Below are 10,089 nucleotides of genomic sequence, written 5' to 3' on the forward strand. Positions count from 1 at the left end.
TTTTTTTTTTAGAAAAATAGATATGAGACCTATTCCTATCGTTTATTTGACTATCTCTTTCATTCACTTGCGTACCAAACATGGTAATTTGACATGAAATTTTTTTTTTATGCCAAATTGTCAACCCAAACGGGCTGTAAGTCCAAAAAAGGCGCCAAAGCTTGGTAAAGGGAGGAGAATAAGTGAACTATTTTGACAAAATTTGATAAGATCTTAACATGGAATGTTCTGGCAATCAATTCAAATGGAAAATAGGGAGGTGGGGTCACATCCCATGAAAGCAAGTCATTTTAAGCTCATATGGTTAAGGCTTGATCAGGTTGGGTTGAATGTGCCATCTGTAGCTGGACATCCAAGTCACTCCGTTTCTCCTAAGTTGCACAAAAGTCTAACATTAGGTAGCTACCAAAGCCATCGGATTAGATCTTTGCGCAAGACATTTTTTTTTGTGATTGTTCTAAATAATTGCTAAAACTACCGTTCACAACCTCTAGTGGGTTGCCTTGAAGTATCAAAATATATAAGCTGTGCAATATTAAAAGAGAAGAAAAAGTGCAAACCTATTGTTTTTTTTTTTAAGGCAACAATAGGCACTGAGTGCCTACAGGTTTTTCACTGATAGAGGCTAAGCTGCTTTACAAAGAAAAGAAACAAAACCAAGTCCCCCAGAAAGGAACCTAACATGATTTTACTCTGGTTTTTCTGAAGAACTGTCACAGCTTCAAAATCCTTTTGACCAATCAATAGTCTCCACCAGCAAATTTCCCAAAAAAACTTTCCTAAACACCCTTCCTTTTTCTCTCTAGCCATATATTTGCCAACAAGCAGCAGGACCGACAAACCATTTGGCCAAACCAATGAAGATATGAAATTTAGTCTATAAGTCAAGCATAGAAGTCTCCTTTCAAACTAGATATGAAATAAGCCAAGTAATTATCAAGAGGCTTGGTGAAGCCGTTTGCTAAATTTTATTTGGTTGGCACCTATCTTCGCTTTAGAGAGTTCCAAGGTTCAAACCCTAGTTGTTTTTCGTAATAGCTAGAAAGCTGCAACTTACTATGCATTCCACATTATATTTCTCAAAAACCAGGCACTTGCTGAAACTTGACTAGAGCTCATTGGATTGAACTAAAACGAACAACTAAGAAAATATCATTCTTAATTCTACAAAACCAAAAAAAAAATAGACCTTATTAATTCAAAAAATAACTTAGCTTGAAGTGAATCTTACGATCTCTTCTTACGCTTGAAAAATGAGCTCTGATATAGAGAAAATGTGTTAGCTTACTAGGTTATGGAAGTCTTTTATAAGTATAGCAAGTGATTTGGAATCGAAACCGGCCTTCACAAAATTTGAGAGGTTAGAGGTACCGAGAGAAGGCTACTCTCCATTTTGTAGCCTATTACCATGTATGAAAACATAAGGCATGATACCTCATAGAAGGTGTTGCCGCCGGATTCAGACCGAGGTCGGAGCGTGGCTCGGACAACCCTAAAGTCGGCTGGAGACAAGCTGATCAGGATGTTGAGGTGTTAGGCGCTGGTCTTCTCTGGGGACAGCCTGTAGAAAGTCCGCTTTCGGAGAGTATCTGGCCGGGGACCCTTTTATTGCCTAACTCAAAATAGAGAGGCAACCATACTATATGGAAAGAAAAAATTTCAGCAGAATGTGGTTCTGATATCGTGTCATGCATATCCGAGGTCCTCCAAACTGCCTTTTTATATAAGGGAGTCAGATCTATCGTTACCTAGGTCGGCGTGCACCAGTGGTCAGGTGGTGGCCAGTAGTACAGCCTTGGCGTGGCTAGCATACAGTACTTACCACGTGTCGAATATAGAGCTATTGCAACGTCCAATCACTATCACAACAGCTGATTGCCAAAACTATCAGTTCTCGTTGGTACATGTCGATAGGCTTTTAGGTTAGAGATGAAGTTGCTCACCTCGGTCGGTTAGATCTTTGGCTAGAGCCAAAGTTGCCTACCTCAATTTGTACCTAGGTTGTCAAGGTTGGTCTGGTTTGAGGTCGAGGTATTCAATATTTCTCCAGTCACTTGCCCTCCACTTTCGAAGCCGAGTTGCATTCTAGTTCGCCCTGCAGTGTCTCCTTTGTTGGTCATCTCTAGAGTCTTGCCCTATAGGGATTCCGAGTGAGCTCGGCTTAAGGAGGTGCTAGGTCAGTCTCCTTTGTTGGTCATCACTGGAGTTTTGCTTTAGAGGAATTTTGAGTGAGCGCAGCTTGGGGAGGTCCTAGGTCAACCTGAGGTGTCTCCTTTATTGATCTTCTCCGGACTTCAGCTCCAGAGGAGTTCTGAGTGAGCTCGGCTTAAGGAGATCCTAGGTCGGCCTGCGGTGTCTCTTTTATTGGTCATCTCTGGTGTCTTTCTGCAAAGGGATTCCAAGTGAGCTCGACTTAAGGAGATCCTAGGTCATCCTTGGGTGTCTCCTTTATTGGTAATCTCTAAAGTCTTGCTTCAGAGGGATTCCAAGTGAGCTCAGCTTGAGGAGGTCCTAGGTTGGCTCGGGTTGCCTCCTTTGTTGGTCATATATAGTGTCTTGTTTTAGATCGAGTGAGCTCGTTTTGAGGAGGACCTAGGTCGGCTTGGGGTGTCTCCTTCATTGATATTCTCCAGACTTCAGTTCCAAAAGAATTCCAAGTGAGCACGGCTTGAGGATGTCCCAGGTCGGCCCGAGGTGTCTTCTTTGTTGGTGATCTCTAGAGTCTTGCTCGAGAGAGATTTCGAGTGAGCTCGGCTTGAGAAGGTCGCAGGTCGACCTGAAGTGTTTCCTTTGTTGGTCATTTCTAGAGTCTTGCTTCAGAGGGATTTCGAGTGAGCTCCGCTTGTGAAGGTCCTAGTTGGAACGCTTCAGTCCTTTTCAAGACGAGGTTGCCAGGTCGGAAAAGCTTACCTTTGACCCTTGAGTTGTAGTACCGAGCTGCTTTTCTGCTGGTACTCCACCATATAGATTTGAACTCGTTCTTTGGTTTTTTCCAATAGGTTGAGGTTGGCCCGAAACTGATCTGAATTTGTCTGGTCATCGAAGTTTTCCACCCGAAGCGACGGAAGTCTGATCTCCAGTAGGATTACTGCCTCCATTCCAAAAGCAAGATTGAAGGGCGATCTGAATCTTGGTGTTGAGAGCGGTGACTAACTAGTCACATGTGGCACGCTGGCGAATGAGGCTAGTGGCCAAGCTAACTGGATTCCAGTCGGATTGGCTCCAGTCATGCTACTACTTAATGCAGGCCCTGGACCACTGTGGTCAGTGCCTTTACCTATTGAATGAGCAATTTGAACTGCTTATTATCCACAGATGCGGCAGGTTATTCCAGCAGAGCGGGTTTCAAGCTTTGCAATGATCCTCGCGAGGTTGGAGCATGGCGTTGCGAGCCATGAGACATAGCGTGTGCCCCTCGCGACCTCATGCTAATGATTCCTCCCTTCATTTGATACTAATGTAGCTGGGGCAGGGCCCTTCCTCGCCTATCTATTGTCGCCAGATCCAAATCGAGGTCAGAGCACCGCTCGGATGACCCTGAAGTCGGCTGGAGACTATCTGAGCAGGCTGGTTGAAGTGTCGGGCGCTGGTTTCCTCCGAAAACGGCTTGCAGAAAGTCCATCTATCGAAGAGTTTCCGATGTCTAACTCAAAATAGAGATACAACAATATGGAAGGAAGAAAATTTCTTGTAGAATATGGTTCTGAAATTGCATGTGCGTACCTGAGGTCTTTTGAACTGCCCCTTTATATAGGAGAGTCGAATTTATCATTACCAAGGTTGACGTGCACCATTGGTCAGTAGCGGCCAGTAGTACAGCCTTGACGTGGGCGGCATATGGTATTGACTGCGCGCCGAATGCAGAGTTGTTGTATCGGCTGGTCGTTATCACGACGACTGATTGCCAAGACTATTATTCCTTATTACGTGTCGATAGGCTCCTTGGTTAGAGATGAAATTGCCCTCTTCGGTCGGTTGGCTCCTCGGTTATAGCCGAAGTTGCCTATTTCGGTTTGTATCAAGGTTGTCGAGGTCGGTCTGATCAAAAGTCGAGATGTTCAATATTTTTTCGATTAGTGTGGAGTCATTACAAGAGATTTTATTTAACAATTCGTACATATTGCAACCACCATGGTTGGTATGCCTATCATTAAAAAAAAAAAAAAATATTGTGCCTACTCTGCTACCTCGATAATTTTTTTTAGACTTGCAATATAAGCTAGCTAGGATCCAAGCATCAAGTTGAAAACAACGGAAAGCGACCGATCTGCACCTCCCCAAACGTATGACGCGTGCATGTGGTCTAGAGAAAAACCACGACCTTACGGTGTAAGTGCACTGAATAATAAAGAACAGAAATATCTATCAAGTTGCAATCCAGGACAAATGTATATACGGACGCAGCCGCCTTCTTGTTCGCCTCGGAGGACCCCATGGTTTCCGGACCATCACCGGCCACGAGCCACCGCCGTGGAAAATTCGCCATCCCGACAACCCGATATGACGTGACTTCGTTGTCCGTGAAGACTCGCAGCTCGTTATATACTTATTATTTTTCGGTTTGGATTAGCACGGACGACTCCCATTTACCGTCCTTGGAACATTACTGTGCCCGGTAAACTTTTGGATTTTAATTTGTTAAATTAAAAGAATTTGACAAAATAAATATTATTGGCTATTAATTTTTTTTTAAAAAAAAATATTGGATCATGCTATTGCTGCCTCATTTAAATTTTAATATAAAGTTATTTGCCACGACGAATCATAAAAACATCATATACTTCTAGTACATTTATATCCAATAAAATCAGAAAATAAAAAATGGCTAAAAAAAATGGTATCGTAGTTGTCCTATAGAATACCATTAGAATGATAAAAACATAGGAGGTGATCCAATTAGTTGCTTTGTTCGCCTTTCTATATACATGAGTTGTCCGAAAAATAACACAGTCTTTCGTTAATTTAAGAATGTCCTGCAGCAACGGATGCCCACAAATCGTCCTTGATCCACCCCATCAACTTAGCAAAGTCTCCTTCAAAACGAATGTAATCCGCTTCCAAGGTGTGCCCCGCATAGCATACTTAGGTGTGTCCGTTTAATGCACATGAAATGAAAAAAAGTTCCTCCAAGTATGTGGAAGGAGGGGATTGATGTTGATTAGAAGAATTATCGATCATAAAATCTAATATATGGTGGGCCAGAGAATCTTAAGCGTGCGCTGACCAATGACCCCAAAGCACTTAATTTCCTTGACGAGAATGGAATGGAGATGTTACAATAGAAGCAATGGTGACGCAATAATTAATCCAAACCATGCATCTGACCAAGTCTTCCTGCTGTTTGGCTTGCATCATCGAGCGCTAGCATTTACCATTTCATGGTTATAGCTAACAACTGCATCTCTCAATCTCTCATTAGGCAAAAGAAGGGGCTGAAGATTCTAAGTTGGCTTGCAAAATGACAACTGTGGGAATATGACATGGCGTTTGGCAAGTCAAGTCATCTGTAACTAGAAAAATGCTAAAATGGTCCTTCTCAAGCTCCATGCATGATGCCATATGCCTTCTTAGAAAATTCTTCACCATGTAAACTTTATCCTGAAAGCTTGTCAAATAGAGAACTTGAGGAACCTTGGGCGGATTGTATTAATAGATTATCTAAAATTAAAATTTGTCTAGGTAAAAAATCAATTCATAGGATGACCTACTTGTGAACAGAGAAGGAGGGGGGGTGCGTGAGGGAGGTGAAACTGGTGAAATTGTTCGTGCTTTATTTATAAATTCAGTGTACATGTGGAAAAAGAATGCTTAAATCATTGGAAAAAGAAATGAAGAATTAAGAAAATTAGAAGGAATTTATAAGTCAGATTCGTTATAATTTTGTTGGAAGTTTATTGCTCGTCCTTTTTGTATTAGAATTTTATTCCTAGTTTGTTTTTGTTTCCTATTTCAATATTAATTAGAATAGTTTGTCTTTTAGTGCTTGATCACTTTAGTTAGGTTCAGTCTTAGGCTTAATATATTTAAGTTTGTTTTTTAGCTAGAGTGAGATATTGATATTTTTATCTTTTAATAGAAGATGATAATATTCTTATAGTGGGAAAGAGAGTATGATCTTATAAATAGGGGAAGAGAGTGGTGTGAAGAAATTGTAGAGAATTATTTTTGGCAAGGTGAGGCTCTCATGTGAGAGGGATCCAAATTCTCTATTTTAGTTTTTATTTGGTTTTGAATAAATTTGCTTTTCTCTTTCAATTTTTTTTTTCTTCTACTATTATTTCTTGATTTAATTGGTGTTTGTTCTTAATCCTGAGTTGACATAGTCGATCTACTTTGGTGGCATGCCATTATACATGGTATTAAAGTCATAAGTTTTGAGATTAATGGTTTGTATATTTGGGGCTCAGTATGGTTGAAGGACTTCTAGTAATTTACTTTGCAGTTGTACAAACGTGTGGACTCTTGTTTGATGATTGAAAAAATGAATCATCATGGCTGATGCTACTATCATCCATTTCGATGGGTTCAACATGCCTAACCTTACTAATATTAATATGAGTGCTTTTGTTAATACAGTTTCTCTCCGTAAGTTGAACACTTGTTATCCAATATGGAAGTTTAATATCAAATCCTTTTTAATATGATAATATTTATTGAATATCTTGGATGAGTCAAAAATGAAGTCAAAAATGATGTTAACAGATACTTTTTAGAGTAATGTATGTGAGAAGAAAGTGGTATCTGAAATCTATAAAGGTACTATGGATTATTTAAGTTGCGATTGATAGAGAAAATTATCTCCATATCTAAAATATAGATGAGCCTAAGAAAGCATGGGATATTGTTGTAGTGATCCACTCAAGTTCTAGCAAGGTGAGATATCATAAACAAAAATTACCCAAAGATTGGATTCTAGTTCTAGGCTTCTCTAAAAATATTAAAGAAAAGCATAATTAGTTTAGAGATGACGATTTGAAGTAGGAGGGGCTTAATCAATTAGAGACCGAATCAAATTCTGAAAACTGAAAGCTTAGCAAGTGTGATCAGCTCAAAGATGAATCAACTCCAGAAGAAAATTTGGAACATGAAAAGTCCAAGTAGATTGGATAAAACCCCTTGATTGTGCTCGTAAAAAGATTCGAGACGGCAATATGTGCGCTTCTGGTGTTGTTTGCAGTTCCTTGGCTGATGCTTCTGAGTTTGAAAAGCTATGCCATCTAGAAAAATTGAGAAGCTGGCAGTTTAAGAAAGTCCCTCTTGTCCTCCCATTGACAAAGAACTTCATGGTGGGGCCAGCTTGACAGACTAGCAGCAGCCTCCTGCTGCGGAATATCATGTAGAGGCTTTAGATTTAAGGGTGATGAAGGCAATGCTCCTGCTAGTGCTAATAAAGTTCTCTGTCCTGAAAAATGAGGATGAGTCAAAACGTCGGATAACTTTGTTCCGAGGCAGGCAGCTAAGAGCCTTATTGCCAATGGGCTTGTATTGTGCAGATAATGATTAATATTTTAATAAGCAACAATTGTAGTAAGCAATTTGATGTTCAATCTAGAACTGGGTGCAATCCCAGCATAGTGACTGTGAAGTCAGTGCTGAGAGAGTATTGGAGGATATCACTAACTCTAGGACATACATTGACGAGGCCAAACCAATGAAGGACTTATTATTTAAGCTCATAAAGAAGCTTTATTGTTTAATTAGTTCGGTAAGATATTGCCCGTTGCTGTTAGCATTGTCATATTGACAATAACAATCGTGACGTTTGCACAACATCAACAAATCTAATATTGTCCGCATGAACTTTGTAATGAGGGATAGTGTTGGAAGTATATTACGTATTTTTTTTTTGTATTAGGATTCTATTTCTAGTTTATCTTTATTTTCTATTCTAATATTAGTTAGAATAGTTAATCTTAGCATACTTTTAGTTTGGTTGAGCCTTAGACTTAATATATTTAAGTTTGTTTCTTTAGTTAGAGCGGGATATTGATATTTTTGTGTTTTAGCGGAAGATGGTGATGCTTTTGCCCCTCTAACGAGAGAGAAAGTATGGTTTTATAATAGGATGAGAGAATTATGCGAAGAGATTGGAGATAACTATTTTTGATAAGATGAGACTTTTTTGTGAGAAAGAGTCAAACTCTTTGTTTCAACTTTTATTTTTTCATAAATAAATTTATTTTGCTCTCAATTTTTTTTTCACTATTATTACTTGATTTGATGGATGTTTGTTTTGGATCCTAGAACTAAGCGTTCAATCTACACTACCTAATGTGCATTTTTGCAGAATTTTAGCTTGAATCCGAGGATTTTGGAGATCTAAGAGAATTAGAAGGAAGTTCAGAAAAGAGTAGAATTTACAGCCACAGTAATTTGGTGGAGAATTTGGAAAGCATGATATGCTATATGTTCTAATCCAAATCAATCTGATCAGGAACTATTATGTCCGGAAGTTTTGGTTGCAATAGAGTAGATTTGTATCTTTTTGCACCTCATTTACCCTAATGAAATGTTTGATGGACTTGCCCACCTCTTCCTCCAATAAATATTAAAAGGAATTACAGTTGAACATTTCAAAAGAATAAAATAAAGTGTGATGAAAAGTACAACCTGATCAACTTGAATTGGACGGAACGGTGCATCATTTTACGCTTGCAAAGTTGCAGAGGACAACTTTTGAGCGAATGCAGACCACACCAAAGAAAGATGATGTTGATCATGCTGGGACTACAGATAACTAAATAGAAATACGAAGGATAATTTCTGAGAGAATGCAGGCGATCCAAAGAAAGATGATATTGACTATACCTGGATTGGAGACAAAAAAACTAAATAGAAAGTCTCTCTGAGAAACCAAAAACGTGTGTTTTCCACAAAAAATAACAACATAACGAGTATTTCAAGCTTTGCCTCAGTATCGACATAATTCCAGAAATCATTACAGATCAAAACTAGGGATGCTGTTTATGAAGTTTACAGATTAGATAATTCTGTTGATGAGACAAAAGCAAAACTGTTTCAGTTGGAGCTTCTCCAGAATTACAAAGAAGACCCCACATCAACATCAGACTCTTCTGTTGGCAAGAAACCCGAAGAATAGAGGTGGTTCCGACTACAAGACTACGACTACAATACAAGTCATGAGCGATAGCGAAGCCCGTCCTCACGAAAAAAATTTCTATTCGTAGATCTACGATTGCTGGGTATTCCCACATTGAATCGAACGCTATTATAAGGAAATTAATAATTTGAAAAGCTGAGGATTACGATAAAGCTTTGCTATCAGGTGTATACATTCGAGTGTATCTTTCAGGTAGGCTGGAATCAGATCTATTCATTGATAAGAAAAAGAAAAAACGTGAACGGTGATTGGATTGATGATAAAATCGAAATAATCCATATTGATGCAATGCGGCCAGATGAAGAAGACTGGCGCCTACTAAAATAAGGGAGAGTAAATGATGGAGACTAAAAAAACGATTTAAGGTGGCATTGTCCACGGAGAAACCACCCCAAAGCCAAGATAGCGGGGATCGAACCCGCATCTTCTCCTTGGCAAAGAGAAATTTGACCATTTCCGACCTCTTACTTTCGTAGTTCTGAATCCCAGAATTGACCCCGAGGGGGACGAGGCCACAGGCCGAAGGGGGGTAACGACCAATTCCCAGGTGACAGGTCCATTTATGGACCGGATATCCCCCCGACGGGGACGAGGCCGGAGGCCGAAGGGGGGTATAATACCAGACCATTAAATCTTCAGATTGAGAAAATAGGATTTTTGAAGCAACAAAAAACCATCAATTTCTTAATCTAAAACGAGCTTTAAGATCGGTTAAAGCTCGTTCCTTACTATAAAACATAATGGCTAATGACACCTCTCAGCATGAGTTAAACATACAAGCTTAGGTACATTCACACACACATAGGATGAAAATAGGGCTGGAAGTAGGCCGGGCGATGCCCTTAACTGAACCCAGTCCAAATTTTTTTCGAGCTTTGGGACGAGCTTAGGCCCGAAAATATTTGGATAATACAAGCCCAAGCCCAGCCCGAGCCTAGGCCTGAACACAAGTGGGCTGGCCCAAATTA

This window comes from Phoenix dactylifera, unplaced genomic scaffold, assembly GCF_009389715.1.
Source record: "Phoenix dactylifera cultivar Barhee BC4 unplaced genomic scaffold, palm_55x_up_171113_PBpolish2nd_filt_p 000503F, whole genome shotgun sequence".
NCBI classification, from domain to species: Eukaryota; Viridiplantae; Streptophyta; class Magnoliopsida; order Arecales; family Arecaceae; genus Phoenix; species Phoenix dactylifera.